The 18,743-nt window shown below is 40.9% G+C and overlaps 1 protein-coding gene across 2 annotated transcripts in view; it reads left to right on the top strand.

The window, feature by feature from the left end:
• The window catches only part of LOC116053532 (inactive dipeptidyl peptidase 10), a 255,317-nt gene that overhangs the window by 170,063 nt on the left and 66,511 nt on the right, over positions 1 to 18,743 (top strand). The window lies entirely within an intron of this gene.

Below are 18,743 nucleotides of genomic sequence, written 5' to 3'. Positions count from 1 at the left end.
GGGAGCAGATCTCTGGTCTCGCAGCTGTAATATACAGTAACTGTGGACGTAAGAGAGGCCCGTGCGGGGCATTAGAGCGCGAAAGAAATCTTCACAACTGCGCATTTGCAAGGGATAAACCCAATAGCAACAGCTCTTAGAGGGCTATGCCTATACTCATAGAATCTGGAGTTACAATATGTAACTATCGTTCAGTATACTACATTCCAATCTGACATAGTTCAGCATCGTATAGTACTGTGTATTACATGTCATGTACGTATTATGCTCCTGTAAAACACATGCAAGTTTTAGTATATTATTGTACAGATCGGTAATACAATATAATATAGAGCTGAAATGATTAGTAGTAGATTAATCTGTTGATTAATAATGAGCTGTTGGCCAGCTAATGTTTACATAACTCATTAAGCAAAAGTCTCTCGATCAGAACGTTACTTGAAGCTCCTTTATCTTATTTTAGAATTTTGAAGAAATTATCTTGGTAAAATTTGATGGACACTGACATTTTATAGATTAAACAAATAAACCAGTGTGTAGGCTACACAGATCAATACATAAGGAAATCATAATGCACAGCTAATATAATATAGTACAGCATGGCATGTAAGAGAAGTATTATGATATTTGACATATTTTGACAGCAGTGCTTTTAGCTATATTGTCTTTGCAGTTTAGCTTTGCTATACCACTGTTTGCTTGTTTACAACCTGTTCCGTCTTTGTCATGGGGATGTCACCATGTTCCCAGATGTCAGCAATTAACGTGGTGAGTGTAAGAAATGATGGCCAAAGCTAGAAAAATCAGACCCAAGTTGAACTACAGCAGAAATATCCATTAAACCTTGACAAGGTGTCAGAATGAACCTCGGAGCTGCAGGTGCTGTTGTGAAACGCCAGCCGCACACTTCCTGTTACTGATGTTCGCTGTCTATTGTCAACTCACTCCCTCACACTGCAGCCGACAACCTGAGGCTGGAATAGTCCTTAATGGCCATCATCACAATGATAACAGCTCTTAAACTTCACAATCCATAGAGGCCTATGTGCTTTACACAGACTAGAGGTGTCTGTAAATGGGCTTTTTATTTCCCACTGCCCTTACACACTCTCTTTGGGATGCATCACCATGGAGACTATTAATGTAACCTTTTGAGCTGTCACTTTTGATAGAGAGGAATATGTGTGAAAAGCCAGGCTCTGGTGGTGTTTTTGTTCGATTTCTTTTTTGCCTGCAAGGACATACTCATAAAAAGTTATTGTTGTATTACATATTTTAAGCTTCCTGAGGGAGAGGCTGATACCTGCTCATTCATTAATTGATCTTCCTTTTCAAAATGATTTTGACATGCACCACTCCCACACTCCTACACATAGCAGATATGCATAAACATATATATCCAGCACTGTAGCACACATAGATACGCAATCAAAGAGAGTACTTCATTTTATGTCTTGTCTACAACATTGATTTGGCATCACTCATGGTTACTGGTGTTATCAGCAAATGCAGTTTAATACTACAGTTCCCAGAATTCTGGAGAGAGCAAACGCTAGCAGCTACTTTGTCAGAAACACAGCAGCAAGAGCAACTGTTATATCTGGTTACAATGCAGCCAAAAAAACTCACGTTGCAGGTAAGCATACATAGGCAACCAGCAATGGAAAACTACTACAGAATGTAAATCCATTTAAAAAGGCTATTCCAGCACCCTGGCCTTCACACTTCTACTCTACATAAACGATACTCTACTTTCTGTACACACACTGAAAGTTAGCATTGGATGTAAATCACGAGGTGCCAAATCGTCCAATATAATTATATAATGATAATATAATTCCTATGGGGATGCTGGGCGGGTTTAAACCAAGCGGCAACCCTCGGTGCTGAAAAATGAAGCTCAAGCGGATGTGACTCATGGACATAAGTCTAATTTTATTTGTATTCCTGCACTGTTGCTGGTGTATTTGTGCGTTTACATTGTGTGCTACAACATTCTCCGTGTTCAAAACTGTTCATCGAGTGACCACTTGAGGCTGGCTCCAAAAGGAAGTCCATAGGCCCCCATTAAATTTATTTTCAGGCGTTACATTTCTGCATATTAAGGGCATTCCGCTTTGAGTGACAGGTGGCTGTAGTGACAGGCGAGCATAGACTGTAAGCTTCATTCAGCCCGCCTCAGCTCCATCCACGCTCCATCCACGTCAGGCACTGCCAAGATGGCGACGGCCGGAGCTAACGAGAGCCGCCCACTTTAAGCTTCATTTTGGCTCTTCAGAAAGAAAGATAACTTGGTGACGTCATGAATACTACGTCTATATTTTTTTTTGCAGTCTAAGGTTCAAACACATAAATGATAAAAAGATAATTGAGGAAAAGATAATTGATGGCAAAAGAAGCCTGACAATGTTATATTATTGCAAAATATTTTAGGGAGGAGACCGGTGTAGCTGGGCCAACAAAGCACGCAACTGTGACACTGGAGACAACATTTTGGAGACCACAATTTCCCCTAACCTTAAACAATAATTTGTAATCTTATGTAATTACCCTTAACATTAACAGTTACTGATTAACCGTAATTCTTGAGCTTGAAGGTGGCGGATCAGAAGACGGTCATATGGGTCATCTAGGATAGCAAGCACATTTAGTTGAAACTTCCACTTTACCTTCTAACAAAAGTTTGATAAATAAGACACATTAGTTTGACAATAGGTCTGTGACAAAATGTTTTTGAGGCATTTGTACTGGTGTAGATTTGGGGTGTGGGGGGTCAAGTGATTGACGGTTTGCTAATCCTCATGTAAACCTCAAAGATTAAAGAGCAATACAACATCATCTTTATACAGTGACAGCTCTGTGCTCTTTGTCCTCCTCTGTGAAATCTTCACTTGTCTAATCAAAGGTCTGTTCATGCTGTTCGTTGATATAAGCCACTCAACTGACAAGTCTCAGTAAAATGACTACAACACAGGAGAACTTTCATATTAATTTATGAAACCTTAATGGATTTAGTATCTCTCTGAGGCAATATTCAAGTTTGTGGAAGTTCATGGAAAAATTAACAACAGCAAATGCTTTCATCTGAAGGAAATAGGTACCTAAATGCCCATCTAGCAGGGACTTATAAGATATTGTCCTTAACATTAGTCCTGTGATTAGAACAAGCTTAAAAAATAACCGATGTCCTGAAAAATGTCATTGGAAACCCCTTAAGCAGTTGTGTCTGGTTGCAGTGTGACTCTATTCAAGATCCACTTTGCACACAAACCTCGGTACCGCTGCCCCCTTGGGTCATAAGGGCCAATGCATTATGGAGTGACATTCATATCCCATCTATAACCTGCAGCACCTTGCCATAGGGCTGTGACATTTCACTTCATTAAGTCCTCAGTACATTTGATGTTCCGTCTCAGATATAGGGCCAGTGTGAAAGGACGATGGGTGACGATGAATTAAACATGGCAGGTTTAAATATAGACTTCTTGGGACAAAGGACGCAGTATAGTATCTCATTCTCCAACCTTCTCACATCCTCTGACATCACGGCCTGACTGACGACTGATAGAGACGCATTTTAAACGTTTTAGTTGATTGACAAGGCAAATACCTTGAAACCCTAAATCTGATTACTAGAAAGACCAAAACCAATTATGAATCAATCTGCCAACAAGTATTATGTGTGTATCCAAAGCATGATAAATCTTATTCCTCAGTGCCAAAACATAATAAGTATGCCACACTGTTGCACTGGCTTACATTACATCACATCCTTCTTTACCATGAACACACACACACACTGTACTTTATTTAGAGTCAATCCCACACATTCTGCTGTGTAAATCCCACTAGTGCACCAAACGTGTACTACTCCACAGCTGCAAATAGTCCCCAACAAATGCGCATTTTATTTCTGATTGAGTTATGTTTACTAAGAACTTATGTTTGGTCCGCTTGTAGAGTATGATTGCTGCCTTCACACCTGGCCTGATGAACTGCACAAAGAGGGAAAATCAACTCTAGTGCTATTCAACCAAACTAAATGAGGCAGGTGTGAAAGCCCCCCTAAAACAGCTGCAGTGATCTATTTTTGAGCATGGTGACATCAAGTTTGGATTCAGCAATTACCAGTAGTATTTGGTTTTATGAATCTTCCAGTGGCAGCCATAGAGTTAACTAGCATATTGGACTGTAAAATAATGTGCATCCTTTATCCTTTGGCGGACTCCTGCCCTTAATGAGTGTATGATTAACATGATAATGTGCAGCATGTCAGTGACACTTGCTTTGCAATGCAAATAACGTGGGTTATGTACAGTATTAAGCTTGCATGTAGAGCAGTCAAGGGAGAGAAATTAATAAGAGGAATAATGAACTGCAGTTACTCAGGCCCATCTTTCAGAAAGCTTTGAAACGCACTTCCTCCGAATATTCAAAACACAGGTTAGAAACAGCACTCTTACATCATTTTTTTTTACTATACAGCATGGCTCAGAAACCTTGAACCATCTTTCAGCCACTTAAGCAAATAAAAGGTAGTACTTGCTACGAGATACAGCGGATACCAATTAAAGTGAGTCTGTGAAGTGAGCCAGTGCCACCTGTCCATCTGCAGGAAGTGGCTGCTGCATTCCTTGGGTACAGTTTAACTAAAACATACACATTACCAGCGCCCTGGCCGCCGCCAGTCATCACTTTGCAGTTTATGATTTATTATCTTTTTGCAAACCAAGATTTTTAATCACACATTCGTATTTGTTATTTGGATGACAGTGGCAGTGAGGGCAAGTATTAAAAACAATCACTGGAGTCAATTTAAAATGATTAGTTTGAATGACTTTCCACATGGTAGTCATAAAGGAAAACCTCCCCGCATGCTTCGGGGCGGCAGACTCATGGACATAAGGTCTAATTTTATTTGTCTTCCTGCACTGTTGCTGGTGTATTTGTGTGTTTACATTGTATGCTACAACATTCTCCGTGTTTCCCCAACTCCAATACACTTTGGTGCAGTCGTATGAAGCACACATGGTGACACGTGGTGAGAATGCATCAGGATGCAGCAATCGGATTTCTGCCCATCTTGAATTCCTCTTGGATGCATTTACACTTTTCTCACTTTGAGATGGTATCTGCCAGAAACAAACCCTGTTTGGTTTTTACCTGAGGCCTGTACTACGAATCAAGATCAACATGTCCTGGATTTCTTTCAGTTACCCGACTTCACTAACCCTAACAACCACGGTCCTGCATAAGCTGTGTCACAACTAGTTCAATCAACCCAGGGTTTCCCAATCCAGCGGCACATGCGTTCACATAAAAGAGGCGGTGTTTGCACAGCACGACCAATCGCAAACATCTACCAGAGCCGCATATTTTATATAAGAAGAGCAAATTATAATTCTACATAAATATAAAGAACACAGACACGGTTTTACAGGCAAAAACGCAATACTGTCGCTGCTTCATAAAACAGGAAGGAAAGCTGGCTAAAAAATAGCCGACGCTGTAAATGTGTAAATCACTACGCTTATTAATATTACTTCCCCATCAGTCAGGCACAAGATCTGACCATAATTACACTTGTGTTTTCTATAAACTGTCGTTGCTTTAGCCTATTATTTCAGTTGCAACCCTGGCAGTGGTAAGCGATCGTGAGAGCAAATAAAAAATATAAAAACATAATTCAAACCGATGTGCGTATTGGCAACGCACGGCTCAACAAGCCGATAAATACCCTATACGTAATTACCTCCGCTGAAAATCTATATCTTTCATAAAAATACCCATCAGGGAATGTTAACGGGGTTGTCGGTCTCTAAATGTTTTACCTTTACGAGCGCACCTCTCCCTCTCCGTGCACAGAGCTCCACCGCATCTTCTAAGAATTGTGACGCCGTTATCAGTCGAGTATTGATTGGTCAGTAGGTAGTGCTTTTACACCGGTTGATCTCTAATCTCCAACATAACCTGCTCCCGACCAGGTTAGGTGTTCAGCATAAGTTACCACAGCGATTGAACCTGGTAACAACTAATCCACCGTTTTGATACAGAAAACCCTGGGTTGAATGTGAAGTTACCTCGTTAACGCCATATCTTGCTTCGTAGTACAGGCCTCTGGTTAGTACAGTCTGTGAAGGCTGTCAATTGAACCCTCGTGTGAACCAAACAACTGGACTGAGACTGCTTAAAAAGGTCCTCAGTACAACCACGCTATTTTATCATACAGCAGTGCAGTGGCTAGTGGATTTTAGCGTGATTTCAAAAGCGAAACTACGTAGTAATCCATCTGCTGACCGTGAACTGTTTGGAAAGTGCTCTTATTATTTAATCAGTAACAGGTAACAGTTGTTTTTTGTCAAAGATTTTTTTTTGGGCATTTCAGCCTTTTAAATAGAAAGGACAGCTAGATATGAAAGGGGAGAGAGAGGGGGAAGATATGCAGGAAATCGTCACAGGTCAGACACGTATTGGAAACGCTTTCTACACGCTTGTGTGTCGTGTGAAAAATAGGCGTCGGTCCTATTTCTAGCATGCACACGTTTTCGGCGCGGCTCGAGCTGCGTCTGAGACGTGCGAAATAAAAATGGACACGCCACGCAGCTGATACGCTCACGCCACGCAGCCAGTGTGAAGCTGGCCTAAGTGAGATAACAGTTAATAGTCAGAACAACAGGAAGTGATGTTAAGGAAGTTCCTTTTCCCTATGGGTTCATAGAGTGAGCATCACAAAGTACAATCCACTTAAGCCTTTGCCTTAAAGTCTGCAAACCGGCTTCATCCGTAAGTTATCCATATGTAAGTAAATCTGTTTCATCGGATTTTGAAATTGAAAAGCCATTGAATTTCCAGCACAAAATATCTATGCATTGAAATTATGTATCTGGATTTTTTGCCTCTGAATTTTCAACAACTCATTTTCACCTTTATTTTTCTAAGTTCATAAATTCAGAATCAAAAATTCAACGTAAAAGAAATTCCATATACCATAATCCGATGCAAAATACAATGCATTAAATTCAACTAATATATTTTCAACTTTCAACAGGCCAAACTCAGCTGCAAAATGTAATGTTTAGAATTCAGTGTTAACATCCGGGAACCCAAGGAAAAGTATACGATTCTAGAATCTAGATCTGGAGTGTGCCATAGTAGCGGCAGCAGTTAGTTTTTAAAAAAGCCAGTCAAAGACATCAGTCCAAACGCTGTATTGCTATTGTCAACAGGTTACAGCTCGCAAAAATAACATTGGAATGTTAAAACACAATACATGCACCTTTTTATATCTAAATATATATATATATATATATATATATATATATATATATATATATATATATATATATATATAAAAGAACCTATTGAACTTCAAATCAATAGCTTTGCTGAAACGGTTTGCCTTGACTTAAAAAAAGTCAGTTTTAGTGATATGAATGCTGATTCATCTTGAAAACATTTAGGAGTTCCATTATGTTGAAATACTATGTTCTGTTGGCATTTCGCACAAGTCATTTTGCTGTCCACAGGATGTTACTGTATTTAGCTAGTGCCGGTGAGGTGACCCAGTGATAAAAGTCCTTGGGATAATGGAAATGTTCCTGTTGGACCCACAGGGGAACTTCATGTTGGAGACATAACTGCTGACTACACGGAACAATGCAGCATCCTGCAGGTGCAGGCCCCTTTGAACAGGACTCTGCTGCTTCCCGGAGGTAGAGGAGCCTTCGCTGGGACGGCTTTAGTCACGTTATTCTCAAGAGAAGCCTGTGTGATGTTCACCTGCTTTTGTTGCTGACATTGTTTTAGATGATGGTGATGATGGGGGAGATGAGAACAATTCGATCAGCAGGAGATAAAAGGCTAAAGGAGAGCAGATGAAAAACATTGCAGATATTCCACTCAGGGATTCTCTCTCTCTCTCTCTCTCTCTCTCTTTCTCTCTCTCTCTCTCTCTCACAGACACACACACACACACGATCATTTCATGTTGCATAAGCATAAGTACCCAGAGCAGTAGTGCGTGCGTTAGCTTAATGGAAAGCAATTCCCATCTCCTATTCCTATCTCATTCTTAGCTTGCATGTCCAGTGGTGTAATAGTTAGAAACTTGACGTAGTTGGAGTAGGTGCTCACAAAAGAGTGAAGGCTCTTGAAACAGGAAGTCTGCCTTGTTGCACCCATAAATTATCTGCAGTTCTGATGATAATAAAGAGTGTCATTATTAGCATGATGCTTGGGTGCAGGAATTAAAACCGGCCGAGATGTAATCTCGCAAAGCATCTCCACAGCTCTGTGGCGTAAGGTCTGGCTACACCACAGATGCATTCTGGGATAGGAGAAAAACATGCTCTAGGTCGTTTGCATTCCTTTAAACCAATCAAAATTGTCTTGGGCGGCGCTAATCTTCGGATGCAGCGACGGTGGCTCTGCGAAATAGTCTCAGGAAGGAACTTGTTTTGGTGGAACTTTTGCACCCCGCAAAATAAAACACTGTTACACCACATACAATATTAAATGAAGTTAACTGTTGACACAATACAGTAACGTGAGCTATTTAAATGAGCTGGATACATGGTTAAACCTCATTAGCTCTTACTAGTGTATCGCCATGTGTACTCTGTCCACAGCAATCCCACCAATCGGTCCCAAAACGTCCCACTTAGAAAGTGTGGTGTCTTAAATAGTAATGCTGTGATGCTGTATGAAGAGGAATCCGCCGACACTGTTCTTGATTATAAAAAGGTTTATTACAAACAAAGATTCAGCATCAATTTTACAAACTCCTGCAGAGAGCTTGGAGAACGACCAACCCGAATTCTTCCAGAAAGTCGTTCTGCCGTTCTGCTGTTAACACAGGGTATATATTCTATGCATTGTATGACCTAAAGTGGGAGGGTGTATGTGTGTTCCTGGGGCCCCTCTGCTAATGTAATCAACCTTATAGCATAATCTTATAACAAACATGTTCTCATACACTGTTGAACATAGGTTTCCTGTAGGCCTCTCCAAGGTCATTAGTTGACTGTGCCTAAACTGGTTATTCGCCATAGAATGACAGAATACACATTTACCAGGACGTATGGACCCCTTTCCTGTCATTGTTCCAGACCCAGCATCTGCATCCTCTCTTATACACAGGGCCCCAACTCTCTCACCATAACCTCAATAACATAGTACAATATGGAATACATTTAAATTGAATATATGTAGGCATAATTAAACATAAGTCAAAGTTATAAATCATCAGATACAACAAAAGTAAATGCTGTAAACATATTCTTTATAAATCTTTACAATCATTCCCCCAAAGAACCAAGCAGGCCTGCCTTGTTGCACCATCCAAATATTCTTTAAAACTTGCCATTTTCAGCGTGAAACGTTAGCTTGCTAGCTCAGATGTTGATCTTTTGATGGACATCTGGGGAAGCGCCAGATGTTCAGCTTGTCAGGCTCATACTGGCAATGTATTTTTGTTGATCCGGACTAGCCAAGATGAAATAGGCTCATTAGCTGTGATTGGACAAGGCTGATACATTCCTGAGTGCCAACCAATGCAGGACAAGAGTGGCATGGTAATGTCCCGTTTGTTTTGAACATTTCTCATGCACTGTAGGCATCACTGAAGCAGCACTGAACTGTGTTAATACTAGGAAATATAAACTTACTGGCACATGGTGTACACAACCTCAACAAGTCAATTAGAATGATTCACAATGGCTCGGTAAATAAGGCTCAGTAATTAATTAAATCTCTTTATTGATGATGTCTAAAAGGTTTGTGTTGCAGAGAAGGTGTTGTGCTAATCTATCGCTTAATCTTGTAATCTAATCAGAGAATGTTACTCGTTTATTTCACTGGTGGGGGGGGAAAAAGGTCGAATCAGAGGCTTGAGGGATTTCAGGGGTGTGCTCTAATTGAAGGCACTTGTCTGCTCTCGTTTCGTCAATCACATTGCACGGGTAGATTCAGAGCAACGAGTGGCAGGGTATTGGACGCAGCTTGTGCTCCGACACCTTCAGTGATCTCGGCTGATACAGACATGATAGGTGCAGACATTCAGAGTGATGGCATTCTGCCGTAATGTAGGAAGACTCACTTTACCAATAGATCAATCATGAAAGCAGCTGTGCAGTGGCCTACTTGTAAATTTAACCTAGGACTGCTCAATTATGGAAAAAATCATAATGACAATTTTGGTCAATATTGAAATCATGAGTAATTAACAAGATTACTGATTGATTTTTGGAAAGATGTTGCATTTACTGAAATCCCCCCCAATAAAATCAACAGTAAATAAAACAAAAACTGTGAAATTTCCCTGAATACTTTCCCTGTTGAATGTATTGAATTCCCCTTAAAATAAACAATATGAAGGTTATATTCAAATGTTGGCTGAGAGTTTAGCCACAAGAAAGTTTTAGTACATGATACACAAGCACTGAACTAGATAGCGCTGAAGATCTTTGGTCTTATTTTCTATCATTGTACACGAGCTTGGGCCGGGCTCTGGCTTGCGCTCCGGGTTGTGCAGTAAATGAGCGTTCAGGTGATGCATTCCGATTAGCGCGAAAATGGATGCTGAGGAGGTGAAACGGAGGCTGGCTTCTGGCGATTACATTTTGCACCAGCAAAGAAAGCAAAGTCTGAGGTGTGGAAAACTTTTAGTCCTATTTAGAGTGCTGAGATGTTACGATGTTACAGAGGACTTATTTTATTTATTTGTTCCAACTTCCAAGTGGCCTATAGCCTACATTAGTCATGAATAAATGATGTTAAAAATGTATAAATGACTCATTCTTGACAAAAGGCAAAAGAGCTGTTTGCGTGCGCACATTTGAATAATTTCGGCCTTAAAAAAACTTTTAAGGCCTGATTACAGCTCTACACTGAACTGCCCAGAAGTTTGTGTAACAGCTGACTGCTTCCTCAGTTCCTCCGTCTCTTTTCTTTCTCTGTGAAATAAAGCTGCATTCAAGTGCGGTCGGGAACGACAGTACAGCACTCCCCTTTCCGCGGAAGTTTAATCACCTTAGATATGATTGCTATTTCAGTGTAAACAAAAAAAGAGGCAATAATACATGACATTGACAATAATAATACTTTGTTTACATTTCTGAATGTGCATTTGTTAAGCTTAAGCATCATTCAATTAAAATGTGACGTCAACTAAAATAAAACAGCAGATTGTTTCTGTATTTATTATCAACACATTTATCATTAATACAGTTAACATGGGGAAATTCGATTAAGGTGTGCGCCCCTACATTTTCTGCATGTGCCCCTAAAATGTTCAGTTAGGGGCTATAGTGCTCCTAGTAAAAAAAGTTAGTCTGGAGCCCTGCAACAGCCACAACATAGTGTGTGTATGTGTACTAAACTAATGTCCATAGAAATAAAATATTATGAATATATAGAGGCAGGCCACAATTGATTAGTTGATTAGTGCCCCCCCCAGCCTGGTCCTACCAGACTCTAGTACATTTCATTTGTACAGAGAGTCTGGCCTCTCTCCATTGACAAGTGTTAACTTCCTTGAAGGCGGGTACTCTGTTGAAGTTTAAAACTATTGGATCTGCCCAGAGCCACTCTGGATCTGCCATAACCAATCGCTAACGTTTGGTCGGGACGTATGTCATGCGCATGTGCAACAAGAGGGGAGACCGACAACAACTATCGGCTTATATTTAGCATTAGCATCGCTAGCGTTAGCATTAGCCAACTCCTTCACCACTAACGGAGCGAGCTGGAAAATCAAACTTTTCCTGAACCCCGTGGGGAGGAGGGCCACAACATCATGGCCACCAACACAACTCAGCAAAGATTGTTCTTGCTCGGGCTTTAACTTCTGGATATTCGGCAGCGTTGCTGCCACAACGGACTGAATGGCTTCGCTCGCATCTTTCTCGCGCACGTCCTCAACGTCATCGTTCTCAACCACACCCTCTGTTCGCTGATTGGACCTACAAATATTTGACCGGAGGAAACCTAAGAATATACTGTAAACCCAGATAGAGTACTGAAGGGAAATGAAAATTGAGCGGAAGTAAGTAGGAGGGCGGAGCCAGGCTTGCCCCCCCCTTCCTCCTCAAATGTGAGCGTGTTTGCCACACATTGGCACTCATTGTTGTACTCATTGTAGTGATTGTTGTATTCATAATGTTGTTGTCATGCAGCTCTAAATGAGCTAAATTAGCTCTCTCATTAATCTGCCTTTGAGTCCTTCACCCAAAGGGTTTATTTATTCCACCAGTATTAGCACTAATCTTCAACATTATTAAGCATACCCATACCCAGTGATGGGATGAGACTTTGTGTTATTTTGGCATTCATCTTTAGCCACAGTGGTCTAATCCAGAATAAATCTATGGCTTCGGTAGTTGCTGTTATGATGGATTGTATGATATTTGTGTAAGTAAATTATGAATAAATAAATTAAGAGTTTGATATTTTAAAGTTAAAGTTGAAGGTATTATTGTACTGATGGTTCAAAGTCTGGTATTATGGTACAGCATGTGCTTTGAATATACAGTATGTTACATGTGATTTTGCTTTTTGTTCATCAACAACAAAACTAAAGTGTCTAATGTCGACCTTACGCCAAACAACTTTTCAAGTGACTCCACTTGTCGCAGACAAATTTCAAATATCAGAATGAAATCGTGAGTCTTGCTAGAGTTGGGGCGCGCTCCCATCGTCTAAATCGTTTGGTGTAAGGTGGTCATAAAACTCAGTCCCAGCTGTCTTAAGTCAGTCTTTTTCCCCTCTTGACGTTCCGACAAAATCAAAAGTGTTTGATATTATCGTAAGTTTTAAGTCTTGGTAGTAAAATCTGCTAGTCTGTGACTAAAACCTCAGTGACATTGTGACAGATTGTTTTTAGATGTGAGATGGTGTCACAGTTTAGTCTTTCCAAAGTCTTTTCAGAGTCTTCTACTGTACGGTAGGCATTGAGCAGCGTACCACAGATGCCATTTTTAATGAATCACTTTAGCACTGGCAGTGGTTGGCACAGCACATGCTACCATATTCACTGTCAGCATCTGCAGAACCAAGCACTCGTGTTATGTCTTTAACAAGTTGGCTTTGAGCTTGACCAGCTGTGGCATTTGGAGGAACCGTAGGGACTGCAGAAGCGGCATTCAAGCATTACGCAACCTTCGCTAAATAATTCACTGTGTGCTATGCATATTACATTGGGCCCAGAGTTCCCACTTGGCCCTTAGACTCTGTACTCCATTGGCTGTGCATCCTCAAAATCCACTTTGCACTGTTTCCAACCCCCCACCTCTCTCTACTTATGAGACTGCAGCCAGTAGCTGTAGCTGTGCAGCAAAGTCGGCAAAAAATGGTCTTAGAAATGGTTGTACGTGCAATACATAAAATATTGCAGTGGAATGAAAACAGGCGATTTAAGTTCCTAACTGCATGTGGTATCTGATGCAAAGTGTACGCATTGTGTTATTTTGGACAAAGCAGGAGTTTTAGTATAGATTTTTTATAGATTTTGAGCCATTATTTGGCAAATAAAACAAACTGAACATAGTACAGAAGGTGCAGGTTAAGGTCTTTTGCCTTTGTAGGGCAGTATGGCAGTCAGATTTCAGACATCTACATTCATTTATAACTTCATCACAAAGTCTAGTTCTTGACTATCAAATGCCGGGTACACACTACATGAGAATCAAGCTGATTCTGGGCCAGATTCCCTCTCCCGGTAATGCCCCAATTTTTTGATGGTTCTAAAGATTGCACAGGCATGTCTGTGCACATGCTGAGGAAGGGCTCTGCCCGAAACGTCTGTTGTGTGGCAATAAAAGTATCAAATTGGAGTGCTGTGCTAGTACCTTTATCAATGATTATTCCCTTTTAGGATCCAGCACCCAGCCTTCAAAGCTTTGTCTGTGTGAGTTGAGCGCGTCCAGTCCTATTTTGTCTATTTTGTTTAACTATCTTGCCAGATTTTCCTGTGTGAGGTTTGTTAAGTGTGAATGTTTTTACGTCCCCTGATCTGCTCCAAAGTCCATCCTGGCCGCAGCGATTTCAAATCGCAAAAAATTAAACATGTTACATGTTATGATCCGATATCCTGTTGTATCCTGGAGCTTATTCCGCTGATCAGTGGATCACAAAGGGAGAGGGGGTAGAGGAAACAGGGAGCACTAACGGCTACAGTGCAAACAGAACATTAGTTAGCTTCATGGTTATCCCCCACGAAACCGAGGTACCGCAGGAGGGCAGTGCTCAACGTTACCGTCGTTAGCAGCGGGTAACATCCGTATGAGCAATGATCTCCCGCAGAAGCCCGGCCCGGGCGAGATGGTTCTTCTAGCCCATCGTCCGCCTTGGTTGTATACTTTAAAGCCACTTCAGGGTTAGATATTTCCGGTTTTGAGAGTCAGGACTCTGGTTGTTTGTGTGTGGTCTGCTGTTTTGACTAAATCCTTACTCTCCGCACACTATAGGAACAAACCTGTTAAACGTATCATTACATGTCTTTATGTGTCAGGTCTCTCCCATTTTTAACATCTGTTAAGATGTAAAAATTCTTTTAGTGTGGGCCAGGCATTAAGTAGGATAAAGTTGCTATGACTTCTAGGTAAATTAAGACATTTTTTTAAAACCAGAAAACATGGCTGACCAAGCAACCACATCATACCGTTCAACTCCATTCACCTCAGCAATATCCTCACTGTTGCTGTGTATTTCCAGCAGGTTACTGCGTTCTCTGGAAACTCTCCCTTCTCATAACTCCCTCCACAACATTGGTAACACGCAAATGATCAGCCATATTTCTCTCTTATTGTCAGTGCTCTGTGCAGCCCAGTCAAGTTCTCCCACACCAAACAGAAAATACCCTGGATTGGAACTAAGGAAAATAAAGTACACAAAACTATGTGGACAGGGTTTTCCACTTTTGTCCATATGTATCTTAAACCTTCAAAGCATTACACTAAATACCAATACAGAAGGTGCTAAGAGCCACACTTTAGTCACAAGACTAAGTGTATCACTCCACATACATTTGATATCTACTGTGCCATTATCATTTCCTCACAGAATCAAAAATAGGCACATGCTTAAGAAATGTGACACATAATCACCGGCTACTATAGTTAGTACTGAATGCTGTTTTTCATTATAGCTGCCTCCAGTCAGTGGGCAGAATTAATCTCTTATTTTCCTGACAGTTATGTGGGCAGCAGACTTGAGTGCTGCACAGTTACAATCCGAATGGATCTGGCGTTTTCAAAGGAAAATTACAATGGGTCTCCTGTCTCACTGATTGGCTTACTGAGTCCAAACACTGGAAGAGGGATATCATTACTCCAGCTTCATTTATTTCTTAAAGGAGTCCTGTGTATGGCTGTTTACCAAATGTATGGGAATAAATACTTACCTGTCAGATCATTCCAAGGATTTTTAGCATTTGGCATTGACAATCTGGGTAAAATTTAGGTTTATTTTTTTAAGGGACGCGATTTTCTCACCTTTTGCTGATGCCGTGCTGTGAGCTACTAGCCTGAAAACTAATCTGCCAGCTCATGTTTCATTTTCTCTGGCAGACACGTCTGGCCCCCCTCCCGTTCACACAGATTTCCAGCCGAAGAGGACCTGGACGGGCCAATCACAACCATTTCTCTCATGCGGTGCAGTTTTAAGACGATGACTGACAGACAAGCGGGACGCTCAAATGCAGTTACAGAACGTAACTTACCAGGTTCACGAAACTCAGGTCAAACCGTCAAACTAGGTGCCCATCAAATATGAATGAAGATTCTTACTTACTGTATTGCCTATTTCTCGCCTCAAATGTTTTCAGAAATACATTTTAGTGTACTGTTTAGCTGTAATTTAAGAAAGTTTGTGAGCTGGCTGCCATTTTTGCTTTAAGACAGACCCAGCACTGTCGCTCACAGCTACGTGGCTTTGTTTCTCGGATTGGTTGTAGGTCTACCTTACTGCAACTAGAGCCATTTGGTCTGCACCTTTGATAACACCACTTGGACATTGAAAATGACCTGAGAGGTTTGCATTTGCGAACCAGGCTAGTGAGCTACAGTATCAGTAGCAATCATGCTGTGGAGTTTTTGTGTCTAAAGCTTAGCAACCCTTTTTGTGGAATGTTAGCCAGCTGTATGAGGGGCAATCAGGGACATTATTCAGAATTACCTCTCACAACCATATGTGAAATGCTCTTACATACACTACTGAAACACTCACATAAACAACTGGAAGATTATTCGATCGCACACACTACTGAAACGCTCTCACACATACAAGTGAAACGCTCTCATAAACGCTACTGAAACCCTCTCATAAACACTACTGAAACCCTCTCATAAACACTACTGAAACCCTCTCATAAACACTACTGAAACCCTCTCATAAACACTACTGAAACCCTCTCATAAACACTACTGAAACGCTCTCATAAACACTACTGAAACCCTCTCATAAACACTACTGAAACGCTCTCATGAACGCTACTGAAACCCTCTCATGAACGCTACTGAAACGCTCTCATAAACGCTACTGAAACCCTCTCATAAACACTACTGAAACCCTCTCATAAACACTACTGAAACACTCTCATAAACACTACTGAAACACTCTCATAAACACTACTGAAACACTCTCATAAACACTACTGAAACACTCTCATAAACACTACTGAAACACTCTCATAAACACTACTGAAACACTCTCATAAACACTACTGAAACACTCTCATAAACACTACTGAAACACTCTCATAAACACTACTGAAACACTCTCATAAACACTACTGAAACCCTCTCACACGCAATACTGAATCACTCTCATATGCACAACTGAAACGGTAATTCACTTTCAATAGTGTATATGAGAATGTTTCAGTATAGTGCACAAATCTGTTTCAGTGGTGTTCATGAAAGCATTTCAGTAGTGTTTATGAGAGCGTTTCAGTAGTGTTTATGAGAGGGTTTCAGTAGTGTTTATGAGAGCGTTTCAGTAGTGTTTATGAGAGCGTTTCAGTAGTGTGTGCGAGCAAATAATCTTCCAGTTGTTTATGTGAGAGTGTTTCAGTAGTGTATGTAAGAGCATTTCACAAATGTTTGTAAGAGGTAATTCTGAATAATGTCCCTGACGGCCCCTCATACAACTGGATTTGGTGACGTTTCTAAGCAAGATACACAACAAAAGTATCTGTGTGGTAATTTTCGGGGGGATTGTGTTCATCTTCTAGGGATGTTATCTGTAGCGACTACTGGTTCACTTTTAATAAGGTGTGTTTGGCCAGAAAGCGAAGGGAATTTTCACATTGCGTCATTCATACACATTTAATTGCTGGGCCTGGTTTATTTGTCCCAAGCAGCCGGTGTCCCAAATGTAGTGTGCTAGCTAAATAGCTAACAAGGGATTAACGAGCCGTGTCTGTGAAAATGTACCTGTGTATGTTCATCGTAACCTTGTGAATGAACCAGACAGTTTCTGTCATTTCCCTCCTGTCTCTCTTCTTTTTTCTCGTCTCTGTACGTTTTGTGAAGCAGATTCATAATGCTCTGGGATACACCGTGAATTTTTCACTCACGTTAAAACTCTTTCAACTGCGCCGCCCTGGAACATTCGTCTCTAATCACGTCTTTCTATCGACCTCTGCTACGCTCACACTGCAGGCAAAAGTGGTCTAAATCTGATACAGATGTGATTTTTTGCAGTTTTACCTCAGTCTCAACAGTCATATCAGAATTACCACTCACTCATGTACTCTCTCACCCGCCCCTGTTGCCATACAACCCAACTCCTACGTGCCTACTCAAGTAATATGGGTCGCCTGAACTGAGTGTCCTGCTGCGAGAGTCTTGTGGAGAGGCGTTGCAGTTAAAAGTAGCCCATGACATTCTGACATTTTGGATGAAATCTGTTTCAGTGAAGCCATTCAGATCACGATCCCACCACTCCTGGCTCCGACTCCACATAACTCCCACACACACCTCCGTACAGAAGCAGCAGCCATTGCTCCACAAAAAGCCAAAATAAGACATTTGGCTTTCTTTCTCCTCATGCTTGTTATCATCTGCTCACAGATTTGCTGGCCTCCACTGCACATCAACTTAGAAAGGAAACCTAAACGCTGACATTAGTGGCCTCCATGTTTACTTCCGTACAACAGCGTGCTGCATGTGACTTTGTTATTTTATTACATTACATTTTATTATTATAGACTTATTAATTTTTGCGCATGAGGGTCGGTTCAGGTTCATGACCAGTTCAAACTGGAATCTGTTATGGGCCACATTTACTAAAAATAATGTGAAAGGCCAAACAAAAAAATCAGAGCAAAAAAAAAAAAATCAGGATTAAGCACTAAGACTTGCAGTGTGAATGTAGCCTTACATTCTAAAATCTGCTATATATTTTAAGAGGGAACAGTTCAACACAAAGCTAAGCGCTAAAGCAAGGCGGTCCATAACTAATATGAGAGTGCAACAGAGGATGATACTGGACAGAAACCTGCAGACCTGTCAGGCATTATGACAGGTCATTTTTTTTTTTCCTTTGTAGATAAAGGCAGACGTGAATTAGAACTATAAAATTGATGAATCCCACAGATGTTTTTTAATCTTTCCTATGTGACATTTCAGAACAGATCTGTTCATGTGTCCTGCCTGAGGCCCAATAGCTAAAACGCTGCTGCATATTAAGTGACAAGTGCAAGGACTCACCTTTCCTTTCATGGCTCACTGAGTACTGACAGGTTT

Source organism: Sander lucioperca, chromosome 8 (genome assembly GCF_008315115.2).
Source record: "Sander lucioperca isolate FBNREF2018 chromosome 8, SLUC_FBN_1.2, whole genome shotgun sequence".
Taxonomy (NCBI): Eukaryota; Metazoa; Chordata; class Actinopteri; order Perciformes; family Percidae; genus Sander; species Sander lucioperca.
The sequence above is the reverse complement of the archived record's forward strand: the minus strand, read 5'-3'. Positions and strand labels throughout refer to the sequence as shown.